Here is a 15714-nt window from a genome sequence, read left to right as displayed (position 1 = left end):
AGCGGGCAGCAGCCCCAGAAAGTTTGGGAACCACTGGCTTAGAAGTCCAGAGTATGGTACAGGCAATCCTCGTTTTGCGTAAGGGTTTAGTTCCGGACCTCTGTGCAGCTTGGCGGACCGCATGGTCACTCCTTTTTTCACTCCTTTTTGTGACGTCTATATGACGTTTTGGGCTATTTCTGGGTTTGGAGCCCTGCATGTGAGCAATATGAGGAACAAAATCAGATGAGCTTACGAAAATAAACTCATGAGAGTTTAGCATATTATGCTTGTCACAAATACACACACACACACACACACACACTCAACAAATGAAAAGAAAAAGCCATATGTTTTAACTTTATTCTCTTCTTTGGAGTTCTTAGTGTTAAGAAATATGATGAGATGCTACTTGAAATGTGTTTTACATGCAGTATTTCTTTTGATCAACATAACACCACAATGTGCAACTTACCTAGCATAAAAGTGTTGTCATGTGTGTCATTTAAACCTCTTTTTAGGACTGCCATAATCACTTCCCTGACTTTACCTTACTAGATTCCCCAAAACTCAAGTTGGCCCTCGTGCTTCTGCTTTATTTGGGTTCCCAACTTACTATAACTATGTTTAAAAAATACAATATGCATTTAAACATGACATTCTTGCTTTTGTCTTGAGAAACTTTATTTGAAAAGCTATCAGTCACGATTACAGTTAGATGGTATAGCAATAACTGCAGAAATCAGTTTCTTGCACAACAGCAATTATTATTTGCTAAAGTAATAGTTCTGCTGCTCTGGTTCCCCAGAAGCGGCTTAGTCCTGCTGGCCACATGACCTGGAAGCTGTACGCTGCCTCCCTCGGCCAATAAAGCGAGATGAGCGTCGCAACCCCAGAGTCGGCCACGACTGGACCTAATGGTCAGGGGTCCATTTACCTTTACCTTTTTCTCTCTAAGCCTGACACTTGTTTAAAGAAAATGTGGGGTGCATTTTTACAGGCACTTACAAGAGGGTCAATCTTGCTGAACTCAGTGGGGCTACTCAGTGAGTAAAACTGCTCAGGGTTGCACAGCTGGTCAATTAAATGTATGTGTTTCGGAAGTTGAATGGACTTCTGGAACGGATTACATTCGAGAACCAATGTACCACTGTACTATCAAATTCTAAATCCACATGAAAAAAACCCTCAGCATTCTAGCAGATTCCTTACAGGACTATAATTCCACACTGTATATCTGCTTCAGAGCGCCCCGCACTCCGGGCAGCAGGCTGCTGTCCGCAGCCTAGGGAGCCCTGTGGGAACTCCCGCGAGCTCCCCAGGCTTGTTGATAGCTTCCTGAAGCCTGGAGAGCGAGAGGGGTCGGTGCGCACCGACCCCTCTCGCTCTCCAAGCTTCAGCGAAAGCCTGCATTTGCCCCATAGGATGCACACAGATTTCCCCTTCATTTTGGGAGGGGAAAAAGTGCGTCCTATAGGGCGAAAAATACGGTATATTGCAATGCCCACCATCCCTGACCATTAGCCATGCTGGCTGAGACTGATGGGACGACAACACCATCTGTAAAGCCACAGATTGCCCGTCCCTGATATTTTATTATTATGGGTTTTCCACACACATCTGCTCAGCTTCTGTGAGAACAGGATGCTTGAATAGTTGGGCCATTGGCCTGATCCAGCAGGCTCTTTTTATGTTCTTACGTTAGAGGTATGCTGCCTTTGTGCACGGCTGTTCCACTTACCTCTCAAGTTCAAGCCATAATAAACGAGTGAGTGCCTGAGCATGTGCAGAGTGCCACCCTCCCTCAGTGGTGAAATAAATAATCCCTACTTTTACTTGAAGCCCTGATAGTCATCGCACCCAGCAGCTCTGGTATGTTTTTTGCACACAATAGAGCACCCTTGATGGATCAAGACCGATGACACAATGCCACGTTGTGTTTCTGTTCCGTAGAAGTTGCTTCAACTTTCGTGCACGCAATTTCTGCTTTTGATGGAGACCTTGGCATTATGATAAGAGTAACAGGAACAGCACTTACGGCGCCAAAACAAAAGTGAAAGCAGAACAAGTTTGGACAAAACAGCACAGCAGTGTGTCAAAGTTCCCTGGAGTCCCAATTGCACATTTCCTCCCCTGCCAGGTAGATTTCGGCAATTCATAGTCTATGTTTTATGTGGATCTGCCCACATATAATTAATGGAAAGGTCCATCTCCTGTTCCCATTGCCGATTGATATAAGAGGTGTGCTCAGTTTGTTTTTAGAGCGTCCTTCTTTTTGCAGGGAATGGGGTGTAGTATTTTTTGGTATTAATTCCTATACTATTTTCATCATCATCATCATCATCAATTACTTATACCCCGTCCATCTGGCTGGGTTTCCCCAGCCACTCTGGGAGACTTCCAACAAAATATTAAAAATGCAATAAAACATCAAACATTAAAAACTTCCCTAAACAGGGCTGCCTTCAGGTATCTTCTAAAAGTATAAGTTATATATCATTCATAATTCCACTTCATATCATTTTCATATAATTTAATTGTGATATTATGTTTTCAATACAGTGGTACCTTGCTTCTCGAACTTAATCCGTTCCCGAAGTCCATTCGCCTCCCAAAACCATTTGAAAACCAAGGCGCAGCTTCCGATTGGCTGCAGGAGCTTCCTACACTCAAGCGGAAGCCGCGTCGGACGTTTGGCTTCCGAAAAACTGGAACACTCACTTCTGGATTTGCGGCGTTTGGGAGCCGATTTGTTTGGGAGCCAAGCCGTTTGACTACCAAGGTACAACTGTAAGTCTGATTGAATTTGGTGGGGCTTACTCTCAGGCAAGTGGGTTTAGAATTGCAGCCTAAAGCAGCTTTGGAGGCTGGCTGTGTCCACACTATGAACTTAGGACTTGCCTGCACCAGAGCAGAATTTGCAGTCTAGACTAGATTTGCATCACCCTGTCTCCCCATGAATATATGGGCCTTCAGATGAGATACTTCCCACCCCATTGTTCTCCTGGACCTTTTGCCCTTTAAATTCAGGGTTTTTCAGTCCTCAGAAAGTCCAAAATGGGCATGATCGAGAAACCCCTTTGCACATTTTCAGGGAACTGACATCGGAACCAGAAGTGGAGGCAGGGCTCCCAAGCGATGCCGTAGAAGGGCCAAGCAGGGAGAGAGGTAACTCATTGGCTGGGGAAGGAAATCAGCGTAACACCAGGGATAAAGGGGGGCGGTTGGGGGAATCGGAGAGGGGTCTCCAGGACTCTTCGCTGGAGACCAGTGGGGAGAGCACAGGTCCTCCTCTGCCCACACCCACCCTGCGCAGAAGACTTCCACGCAGGGAAAGTAGGCGCAGACTTGGCGTCAAAGAGCTTTTGTGCTGGAAGAAGTTTAAGAAACGCCCACTGACGGATTCTGCTAGCAACTGAACAGCCACGAAGTGAAGGGCTGTCCAGTCAGGAAAGGTTTAACCAGGCTACCTAGCCAGGCGTGGTGGCAACTTACGCACGAGCAACCCCCATACATTCATTACAGCAATCCGTCAGTCACTGACGTTGCTTGTGCACAGCGACAGGCAGGCAGCACCATGAGTCAAACCGGAGGAGCCGGCGCTACGGAGCAAGCAGCTGGAGTGCAAAATCTGGTGGAGAGGAACCGGGATTTGGAACAGCATGTGGCTCTGCTGACGGCGCGGCTAGACGAAAGGCGGACTCAGGATGCACAGGTCAGACCCACCCCCGTCGCAAGGAAGGTACCGGGACTGGTACACAAGTTTGGGGGAAAGCCCCAGGACTATAACGCGTTCCGAGCAGAAATAGAGTATGCTTTGGAACTGCAGTATAATGACTTTGCTGATGATGGGGAAAGGGTAGCCTATATTATTGGGCATCTACAGGATGGGGACCGGGAATGGGTCAGGCCCCTAATGGCGACGCAAAATGCTGCCTTTAAGGACCTTAGGAAATTTTTTAGCGCGATGGACGCAATGTATTCCAGTCAAGTGGAGCAAAATGTGGCCAGACGGCAACTGATGGGGTGCAAGCAGGGAGCCAATCAGTTAGAGACTACTGGTCACGCTTTGCCATGCTGATCCACCGGCTCGGGTGGGATCTGGACTCTGAGCCCATTAAAATGTTGTTTGAGGAGGGGTTGTCCCCAACGGTGAAGGACGAGCTTTCCCGCGCGCCCTGCCCGCAGTCGATGGATCAGCTGATCAAGGCTGTGCGACAGGAAGCGCGGGCTCAGGAGAAGCGCGAAGGGAGAGGGGAACGTTGCCATGACTACCGCATTCCTGAAATGCCGAAGCAGCCTTCCCAGCCGGCTGAGCCAATGGAAATAGATGGCGCGCGCGCACGCGAGGTTTCTAACTCCAGTGAAGGTCGCAAGACGGAGGGAAAGGATTGGAAAACGACCAAGAAGTGTTTCCTCTGCCAACGGCCAGGACATTTTGCCAGGGTCTGCCCTCAAAGAAAGGCATGGCAAGGGATGGTGGGAGCCGCTGGCTGTGAGGAGGAGGGGGAGAAGGGGCAGGAGCAGGGAAACGCCAAAGCTTGGCTGCCATTCAGCGGGCACAGCAGCCAGGCCAGCAACCAATAGAAGTGCCCCAGCCAGACCCCCCCCCCAAGGCAGCTATAGCCATAGAAGTGGTGCTAGAACTCCCGAATGGGCACCCAGTCAAGGTGAAGGGGCTACTGGATTCAGGCAGCTCCTGCAATTTCTTCAGCAAGGACTTCGCTCTGGAGCACCAACTCCACCTGCTGCCCCTAGATTTCCCCTTGCAAGTGACAACCATAGATGGCAGAGAACTTTTGGGAGGGGAAGTGACGCACCAGACCCCACCAATGAGAATGAGGGTTTCCAGGCATACGGAAACCATTGCCTTTCACGTAGCCTCACTGGCAGGACCCCCAATAATATTAGGGATGAGCTGGCTGGCACTACATGATCCAGTAGTGGCATGGCATCAGCGGACAGTCACCTTTGGATCAGCTCACTGCTTGGAACACTGTCTGGGGGGGGGGGACCCAAGGATGACCGTGGCCAGGGTGGCTGGGATGGCGGTGGAGCCTAAAGGGGAGGTGCCACCACAGTATGCTGACCTGCAGGAGGTCTTCAGTGAGAAGGAGGCGGATAGACTACCTCCCCATAGGCCCTTTGACTGCCAAATCAACTTACTCCCAGGGGCTCAGCTGCCGGTGGGTAAACTGTATGCCATGTCTGACCGGGAAATGCAGGAGTTGAGGAAATTTATTGACAAGAACCTGAAAAGAGGTTTCATAAGAGAATCAAAGGCGGTGGGGGGCAGTCTGGTGTTCTTTCTGGACAAAAAAGACACTAATCAGCCTAGACTTGTAGTGGATTATAGGGGGGTCAACCTTGTGTCCGAACCCGTGACCTTCCCAATGCCCAGGATTGATGACATTTTAACACGGGTGAGGCAGGGAAAAATCTTTACCAAGCTGGACCTCAGGGGAGCGCACAATTTGATTAGGATGAGGGAGGGGGACGAATGGAAAACCACCATGTTCACCCCTCTGGGGGCCTTTGAGTACTTAGTTATGCCATTTGGATTACAGTCGGGCTCTGCCTGTTTTCAAGCTTTCATGCACCACGTATTGGGGTCCCTGCTGTACAAGAATTGCGTAGCCTTTTTGGACGACGTCTTAATCTATTCGGACAATGAGAAGCAACATGTCAGAGACGTCAGGGAAGTGCTAAAGAGACTGCGGAAGCACCAGTTGTGGGTCAAGCTGGAAAAATGCCAATTTCACGCCAGAGAAGTCGAGTTTCTGGGGTACAAGTTGTCAGACAAGGGCCTAGCTATGGACCCCAGCAAGGTGCAAGCAGTGCTGGAATGGAAGACCCCCAAAACCCGGAAGGACGTGCAGAGGTTCCTAGGGTTCAGTAACTTCTACCGGAAGTTCATCAGGAACTTCGCCCACTTGACAGCGCCCATCACAGATTGTCTCAGTAGCAAAAAGAAGTTTGTCTGGACAGAAAGTGCCCAGCAATCCTTTGAAAGGCTGAAGAAGGCGTTCGCTTCGGAAGAGCAGCTCCTGCACGTGGATCTGCAGAAGCCAATGAGGCTGGAGACCGACGCGTCAGACCGGGCCATCAGAGCGGTACTGTTGCAGCCGGGGCCCCAGCAGGAGAGCTGGAGGCCGTGCGCCTTTTTCTCGAGGAAGCTGAGCAAGTCGGAGCAGAACTACACGGTGTATGACCGCGAACTGCTTGCAATTTATGCAGCATTTCGACGATGGAGACATCTGCTAATAGGGGCGCAGCACAAGATCCAGTTGTGTACGGATCACAAGAACTTGGAATACTGGAGGACTGCGCGAGTACTCAACCAGAGACAGATTTGATGGGCACAGGAGTTCTCCAAGTTTTTCTTCAAGATCCGGTACGTGCCGGGAGAAGAGAACGTAAGAGCAGATGCTCTCTCCCGGAAGCCGGAGTACATGGAAGGAGAGGGCCTGCCGGAAGTCAGACACGTGTTCTCCGAGGACCGATGGGTGTGTGGGGGAGTGTTGGTTGGGAGACGAGAACTAGCCGGGCTTACTAGAAACGACGAATTCGCTCAAACGAATTCTCGACGGCGAGACACCCGGAAACCAACGGGCAAGCAGAAAGAGCGAACAGTATACTCCAGCAATACCTACGCTGCTACGTCAGCAAGAGACAGAACGATTGGGTAGAGAAACTAGCGCTTGCTGAATTTGCGTACAATAATGCTGAACATGTGTCCACGGGAATGAGCCCGTTCATGGCCAATTATGGGTGTCACCCCAGGGCCTTCCCGGGGAAGGGGGAGGAAGGGTGGAGCGTACCTGCGGCAGAGCAGTTTGTGGAAGAAATGGAGGCCTTGCACCAGCAACTTAAGATGAACTTGGAAAGGGCCAAGGAAATTTGCAAGAGGCAGGCAGACAAGCACCGTCAGGAAGGGGAGACCATACGGGTGGGAGACCGGGTGTGGTTGTCAACCCAAGGGTTACCTTTTAAGGGAGGGTGCAAGAAGTTGTGGCCCAGGCGGTTGGGACCTTTTGAGGTAACACAGCAGGTGAACCCCGTGGCATTCAAGCTCAAGTTGCCTGACAGCATGAAAATACACCCGGTGTTCCATAGGTCCCTACTCTCACCGTACAGGGAGGGGCAGGAATTCCCTGGGCGAGGGGAAGAAGTCACCACGCACCCGCAGGTAGAGGAGAGGGAACACCACAACCAAGCCACGGAAATACTTGATTCCAGGTGGCGAGGGCGCCAGGTAGAGTACTTGGTAGCCTGGGAGGGAGAACCCGAGTCAGAAAACACGTGGGTTCCAGCGGAGGCCATCAATGATGGGTATCTTGTGGAGGAGTTCCACTGCCTGTTCCCAGACAAACCTAAACCACTAGCGAGATTCTGGGAGGAGCAATTTGGAACCATGGAGGATGAAGAAGATTTTGTGGGTTTTCCTGCCTCCGAAGAGGAGGGAGGAGAGGCATCAGAGGAAGAGGAATCGGACTGGGAGGGCCACCACGCGGGAAGAAGTCGGAGTGGGTGGGAAGCGGAGTTTGAGTCTTCAGGGGATGACGACAGCTCCTTCCGGGGATTCCCAGCATCCTCGGCCGAGGAAAGGGACGAAGTTGGGTCAAAAGGTCGGGCCGGGGGGTGGAGGGGGTCCTGGGGGGGAGGTGGATGTCAGGGAACTGACATCGGAGCCAGAAGTGGAGGCAGGGCTCCCAAGCGATGCCGGAGAAGGGCCAAGCAGGGAGAGAGGTAACTCATCGGCTGGGGAAGGAAATCAGCGTAACACCAGGGATAAAGGGGGGCGGTTGGGGGAATCGAAGAGGGGTCTCCAGGACTCTTCGTTGGAGACCAGTGGGGAGAGCACAGGTCCTCCTCTGCCCACACCCACCCTGCGCAGAAGACTTCTGCGCAGGGAAAGTAGGCGCAGACTTGGCGTCAAAGAGCTTTTGTGCTGGAAGAAGTTCAAGAAACGCCCACTGACGGATTCTGCTAACGACTGAACAGCCACGAAGTGAAGGGCTGTCCAGTCAGGAAAGGTTTAACCAGGCTACCTAGCCAGGCATGGTGGCAACTTACGCACGAGCAATCCCATACATTCATTACACACGTAGTACAAGAAACATGTATTAGTGCTGAGCCCCAGAATAAATTTCCCCCATCATATTTGGGAGACAGATAAAACTATAACAAATGATTATTATTTCTTTTTCTTACAGAGGAACAGCACAATTCTATGTGTCTTTGCTTTAGGAAAGACCTCTAGGAATTTCTGGTTACAAATCAAAACTTAGCCACCATGCTGAAAATAATGCAGGGCCTACCGTAGCTTCATGGATCACTGCCTTGCCGTGGCGAAGGGGCTTGAATAACTCAGAGAAGCTATGAGCTTATATGAAAGTTATGACGCTGGAAGATGAGCCCCTCAGGTCGGAAGGCGTCCAACATGCTACTGAGGAAGAGCGGAGGACAAGTACAAGTAGATTCAGAGCTGATGAAGCGGCTGGGCCAAAGCCGAAAGGACGCTCAGTTGCGGATATGTCTGGAAGTGAAAGGAAAGTCCAATGCTGTAAAGAAAAATATTGCATAGGAACCTGGAATGTAAGAACCATGAACCTGGGTAAGTTGGATGTGGTCAAAAACGAGATGGCAAGACTAAATATTGACATCCTGGGCATCAGTGAACTAAAATGGACGGGAATGGGCGAATTCAGTTCGGATGACCATCATATCTACTACTGTGGGCAAGAATCCCGTAAAAGAAATGGAATGGCCCTCATAGTCAACAAAAGAGTGGCGAAAGCTGTACTGGGATGCAATCTTAAAAATGATAGAATGATCTTGATACGAATCCAAGGCAGACCTTTTAACATCACAGTAATCCAAGTTTATGCACCAACCACTGGTGCTGAAGAAACTGAAATTGAGCAATTCTATGAAGACTTACAACACCTTATAGAAATGACACCAAAGAAGGATGTTCTTCTCATTATAGGGGATTGGAATGCTAAAGTAGGGAATCAAGAGATAAAAGGAACAAGTGGCAAGTTTGGCCTTGGAGTTCAAAATGAAGCAGGGCAAAGGCTAATAGAGTTCTGCCAAGAGAACAAGCTGGTCATCACAAACACTCTTTTCCAACAACACAAGAAACGACTCTACACATAGACATCACCAGATGGGCAGCATCGAAATCAGATTGATTATATTCTCTTCAGCCAAAGATGGAGAAGCTCTATACAGTCAGCAAAAACAAGACCTGGAGCTGACTGTGGCTCAGATCATCAGCTTCTTATAGCAAAATTCAAGCTTAAACTGAAGAAAGTAGGGAAAACCACTGGGCCGGTAAGATACAATCTAAGTCAAATCCCTTATGAATACACAGTGGAAGTGAGGAACAGGTTTAAGGATTTAGATTTGGTGGACAGAGTGCCTGAAGAACTATGGGTGGAGGCTCGTAACATTATACAGGAGGCAGCAACTAAAACCATCCCAACGAAAAGGAAATGCAAGAAAGCAAAGTGGCTGTCCAACGAGGCCTTACAAATAGCGGGGGAGAGAAGAAGAAGAAGAAGAAGAAGAAGAAGAAGAAGAAGAAGAAGAAGAAGAAGAGGAGGAGGAGTTTGGATTTGATATCCCGCCTTTCACTCCCTTTAAGGAGTCTCAAAGCGGCTAACATTCTCCTTTCCCTTCCTCCCCCACAACAAACACTCTGTGAGGTGAGTGGGGCTGAGAGACTTCACAGAAGTGTGACTGGCCCAAGGTCACCCAGCAGCTGCATGTGGAGGAGCGGAGACGCGAACCCGGTTCCCCAGATTAGGAGACTACCGCTCTTAACCACTACACCACACTGGCAAGCAAAATGTGAGGGAGATAGTGAAAGATACAGGAAATTGAATGCAGATTTCCAAAAAATAGCAAGGAGAGACAAGAAGGCCTTCTTAAACGAGCAATGCAAAGAAATAGAGGAAAATAATAGAATGGGAAAAACCAGAGATCTGTTCAAGAAAATTGGAGATATGAAAGGAACATTTCGTACAAAGATTACCATAATAAAAGACAAAAATGGAAAGGACCTAACAGAAGCAGAAGACATCAAGAAGAGGTGGCAAGAATACACAGAGGAACTATGCCAGAAAGAAATGGATGTCTCATATACCCCAGGTAGTGTGGTTGCTGACCTTGAGCCAGACATCCTGGAGAGTAAAGTCAAATGGGCCTTAGAAAGCACTGCTAATAACAAGGCCAGTGGAAGTGATTATATTCCAGCTGAACTATTTAAAATTTTAAAAGATGATGCTGTTAAGGTGCTACACTCAATATGCCAGCAAATTTGGAAAATTCAGCAGTGGCCAGAGGATTGGAGAAGATCAGTCTACATCCCAATCCCCAAGAAGGGCAGTGTCAAAGAATGCTCTAACTACCGCACAATTGCACTCATTTCACACGCTAGCAAGGTTATGCTTAAAATTCTACAAGGCAGGCTTAAGCAGTATGTGGACCGAGAACTCCCAGAAGTGCAAGCTGGATTTCGAAGGGGCAGAGGAACCAGAGACCAAATTGCAAACATGCGCTGGATTATGGAGAAAGCTAGAGAGTTCCAGAAAGACATCTACTTCTGCTTCATTGACTATGCAAAAGCCTTTGACTGTGTTGACGACAGCAAACTATGGCAAGTTCTTAAAGAAATGGGAGTGCCTGATCACCTCCTCTGTCTCCTGAGAAATCTCTATGTGGGACAAGAAGCTACAGTTAGAACTGGATATGGAACAACTGATTGGTTCAAAATTGGGAAAGGAGTACGGCAAGGCTGTATATTGTCTCCCTGCTTATTTAACTTATATGCAGAATTCATCATGCGAAAGGCTGGGCTGGAAGAATCCCAAGCCGGAATTAAGATCGCCGGAAGAAATATCAACAACCTCAGATATGCAGATGACACAACCTTGATGGCAGAAAGTGAAGAGGAATTAAAGAAACTTTTAATGAGGGTGAAAGAGGAGAGCGCAAAATATGGTCTGAAGCTCAACATCAAAAAAACAAAGATCATGGCCACTGGGCCCATCACCTCCTGGCAAATAGAAGGGGAAGAAATGGAGGCAGTGAGAGATTTTACTTTCTTGGGCTCCATGATCACTGCAGATGGTGACAGCAGTCACGAAATTAAAAGACACCTGCTCCTTGGGAGAAAGGCGATGGCAAACCTAGACAGCATCTTAAAAAGCAGAGACATCAACTTGCCAACAAAGGTCCGTATAGTTAAAGCCATGGTTTTCCCAGTAGTGATGTATGGAAGTGAGAGCTGGACCATAAAGAAGGCTGATCGCCGAAGAATTGATGCTTTTGAATTATGGTGCTGGAGGAGACTCTTGAGAGTCCCATGGACTGCAAGAAGATCAAACGCATCCATTCTTAAGGAAATCAGCCCTGAGTGGTCACTGGAAGGACAGATCATGAAGCTGAGGCTCCAATACTTTGGCCACCTCATGAGAAGAGAAGACTCCCTGGAAAAGACCCTGATGTTGGGAAAGATTGAGGGCACAAGGAGAAGGGGACGACAGAGGACGAGATGGTTGGACAGTGTTCTCGAAGCCACAAACCTGAGTCTGACCAAACTGCGGGAGGCAGTGGAAGATAGGAGTGCCTGGCGTGCTCTGGTCCATAGGGTCACGAAGAGTCGGACACGACTAAACGACTAAACAACAACAACCGTAGCTTTGCAAATAAGCCCACAAGTTACTAGCCCTCAACATTTCACTTGTTCACCTTGACCTCATTAAGTAGAGAAGTGTACTGTCATTTTGTGACAGAGAAGTTTCCTCCAAGGCAACTGTCCTAGAATGCCAGTCTGCAAAATTTGCCAGTCACCATTAAGTAGATATATCATTCGCGAAGTCAGTTGTTTCTTTTTTTAAAAAAATAATATTTATTACTTTTAAAACTTACAAAAAGGAAAGAGAAGAAAAAAGACAAAAAGAAAAAAAACAACAAGAAAAGGAAAAAACAATACAATACAATATACAAACAATACAAAACACAACATTAACCTAAACAAAACAAAACAAAAACAATTTAAAAACATACATTATACCATTTCAGTAGTCTATCTTTCATACCCTTGTTTCATCAACATCCTCTCACCTCCCTTTTTGTATTCCACTTCTATTAATTGTTTCAGCAATTCCTTTCCATCTTTCTCTATTTTCTGTCATATAAATATCTTAACTTATTTTTACCCTTATTTTCCATTAATACTATAATGCTTATTTATGCTTAACTCCTTATAACATTTCAACTAAAGCCATAAGATTTCATTCCAACATTTTTCTAACACTCAGTAATTTTACAATATTTCTATTTCTGAAAATAAACTTTAAAACTTTTTCCAATCTTCTTCCACCATCTCTTCTCCCTGGTCTCGGATACTGCCAGACATTCGTCAATTCCAAATAGTCCATCAACCTGGTGATCTTCTGTCCGAGGCTCTTAACTCTTTTCCAAGTCCCTTCTGCAGGTCTTCTTCATATTTATACATGCACTTTACTTTGTCTTCTACTGATCTTGTTCTTATTTTCCTTCTTTTGATACTGAAGAGCAGATCTCGGGGAAGCTCCAACCTAGCAATGCTTTTATTCCTTCTCGACAGGTCAACCAAATCTCCATGGTTAAATCTAAAATCCATAAGGTATTTCAGGACATGTTTCAAAATTCCTCCAAATCCAAAGGCCCCCACAACCCCAATCTCCTCACGATCCAAGTCCAAATCCCAAAAGTCAGTAAATCCCTGCATGAAGGGATCTATCCAACTTTCCTTCTCCAGTCCAGGCAGGGCTCCGATCCTCAAAATCTGACTTTTTCTAAATTCAGTCATAAAAGGCCTCAACTTATAGTCCTCAATTTGCCTCTGTAAGGCTGGGGCTCCCACTTGTATTACTTTAGGTTCAACAACAACAACTTTCTCCTTCGCCTTCTCGACAATTTGCCCTGTCAAAGTAGATTCCTGTATCAGATCCTGAATAATTTCTGTATTAATGTTCACTTTTTGTCCCAAATTAGTCACTTTTTGTCCCAAGTTATCAATTTTAGTAGTCATGACATCTGTCTTCTTGTGGAGTTGTTCCAACGAGTGACTTATCTTGCATAATGCAATCACTAAAGCTTCTTCTGTTGACATTCTCATATAGTCCAAGGTCAATCTCTGATTCTCACAGTCTCTTATCTTGCAGCTGGTTCCCCCAGCTCAGCTCTTATAACAGTTTCAAAGGCTCCCTCTAGAGGGAAACAGTTTCTATTTGTGTCAATCCTTTTAAGCACAGTTCAAACAGTAAATATAGTTTCAATTTTCAGTTACTTTTCCTCCTTTTTAAACGCAGAAGAGGACAATGGAAACAATATATTTCTCTTATTTAGCTAACTGTCAAGATACGTTCTATTCACAGCCAATGAACTTCAAAACGTCAATCTTACTGGCAGAATCCTTTCCAGGTTCAGAGCAGTGGTGATTTAATTTTCAACACTCTCTCCTGCAGGCTTGCACGATCCAAAATTTCCCCCCTCTTCTCCTGCTTCCAAGGGGGGGGTTAATAGTTTTAATCGATGGAAGTTTAATCCTTTGCGGAAGACTTTCCTAGACCTTAGCTTGCAGCGTCTTTGCTTCAATCTATTTACAAAAGGGGAAGGCGGACTTCCTGTTTAAAACCTTCCCGTTTTGGTGCCAAATAAAGACATTTATAGATCCAATTTTCCGTTCTACTCACGGGTAGTTGTTTAAAATCGAATTGTCCACAGGAAAAAGTCAGCGCTCTCCGGCAACAGCAATGCGGCTTCACTCCGTGAAAGAAGCAATCAATTCGAAGCACCGCGCCGCTCACCCCACGTCGCTCCAGATCCCCGAAACCGGGTCTCCCCGTGAGTAGGGGAGGCGCAAAAGGTGCCAGCCGAATCCCAGGTTCACAGGCTTCTCCCACCTGTGATTTTTAGTGGGTCTCCGCCTTCGCCGTGGCGGCCAGACCCTGTTTCCACGGAGCAAATTCCTCCCAATCAGAGGAATTCCGCCATTGCCAGAGGCGCTAACCCGGAAGTCCCGCGAAGTCAGTTGTTTCATTTCACAAATGCTGTTTTTGTAAGAGACCCAAACAAATCGGGATGCTCTGCTTACCTTTTGGTGTTGATGCTCAGTGAGGACGTCCAGGTGATGATTGTTCAACTTTGAAGATTGGGTATTGCTGCAGGAGTCTCTGTTTCTCTCGAGGTAAATGATTCCTTAAGCTATTACATTATTTCTAGAGGGTGGAGGAAATGCTTGTGCTTTCGGTTTAGAGAGCGAGGGGGAATTCTGGGGAATCCAAGCAAAGAACGAAGCGTCAAAACAGAGCTTTGTGGCTTGAGTATGACTTGATCTCAGTCCAGACAGATCAACCATATGTGGCCAGTTTACAAGCCCCCCTACCCCTGGTACCCTTTCTCCCTGTATTGCTGCTCCAGAACTTTTCACTGCTTAGAAATGTAGGACACAATATTGGATTGTCGGAGGGGTTGGATTCCTATTGGATCGGTTAGTCTAGGCTTAGCAGAGTGAGCAGGGCAGGCAGCCCCTAGTGCCGTATTTACATGTAAGCTAAACAAGCTATAGTTTAGGGCCCCACTCTCTTGGCCTCCCCCCCAAAAAAAAATTTAAAGGAAATAAAACCTGGATGTACATTTCCAAAATATAAGGTAATAAAAATAAAAATAAAACCTACAGACAGCAACAGTGTTTTGTGTTGTGTAGGGTGGTGCTGTGGTCTAAACCACCGAGCCTCTTGGGCTTGCCGATCAGAAGGTCAGCGGTTCGAATCCCCGTGACGGTCCCTGCTCCTGCCAACCTAGCAGTTCGAAAGCACGTCAAAGTACAAGTAGATAAATAGATACCGCTCCGGCAGGAAGGTAAACGGCATTTCCGTGCGCTGCTCTGGTTCGCCAGAAGCGGCTTAGTCATGCTGGCCACATGACCCGGAAAAACTGTCTGCGGACAAATGCCGGCTCCCTCGGCCTATAGACCGAGATGAGCGCGCAACCGCAGAGTCGTCCGCGACTGGACCTAACGGTCAGGGGTCCCTTTACCTTTTAGCCATCACAAATAATACTGCTTTCTCTCAAAGTTGACACCTTTCACGAAAACTGATAAGTTACCTGTTGTAGGGAATCATTTCTCCTCTTTTCTTAATCCAAACCCACACTTTTAAGCCACTTACTTAAGCAAACTTAGACAAATTCTTTTCGAAGAATAACAAGGGTTGAGAGGAGGGCTAGATGTTACCTGGTTTTCAAAATCGTGATAGAGCACCAGCTAAATTTTGCAACGTACCAATATATCACCATGTCTGCAATCAGGATGGAGCTATGTAGAGGCACTAGCTGGCTTCACAGTTTTGCACAGAGCACACACACATACTTTAAGGCTGGGCAATGTATCAATACATTTGGGGGTGAGGAAATAAGTTTGAAGTCCACAGCGTGGTAACAGTGCCATAATATTAATCACAATGTGTGCGCGTGCCGTGTAAAAAACCATTATGTGGGAAAAACCGTGAAGCCAGTCATCGCTTCTCTCATGGTTCCTTCTGTCCGTGTTGCTCTGCACTATAAAATAACAGTTGTAAGTGTGTTAAAGCTAAGTAAAAATATATACATATTAAACAAGTGAATCAAGCAAGAGGAACAAAACACAAGGACACATTTGGCGGAGAACAGTGAAACTTT

Source organism: Podarcis erhardii (genome assembly GCF_964252035.2).
Source record: "Podarcis erhardii genome assembly, chromosome: W".
NCBI lineage: Eukaryota > Metazoa > Chordata > Lepidosauria > Squamata > Lacertidae > Podarcis > Podarcis erhardii.
Note: the sequence above shows the minus strand (reverse complement) of the source record.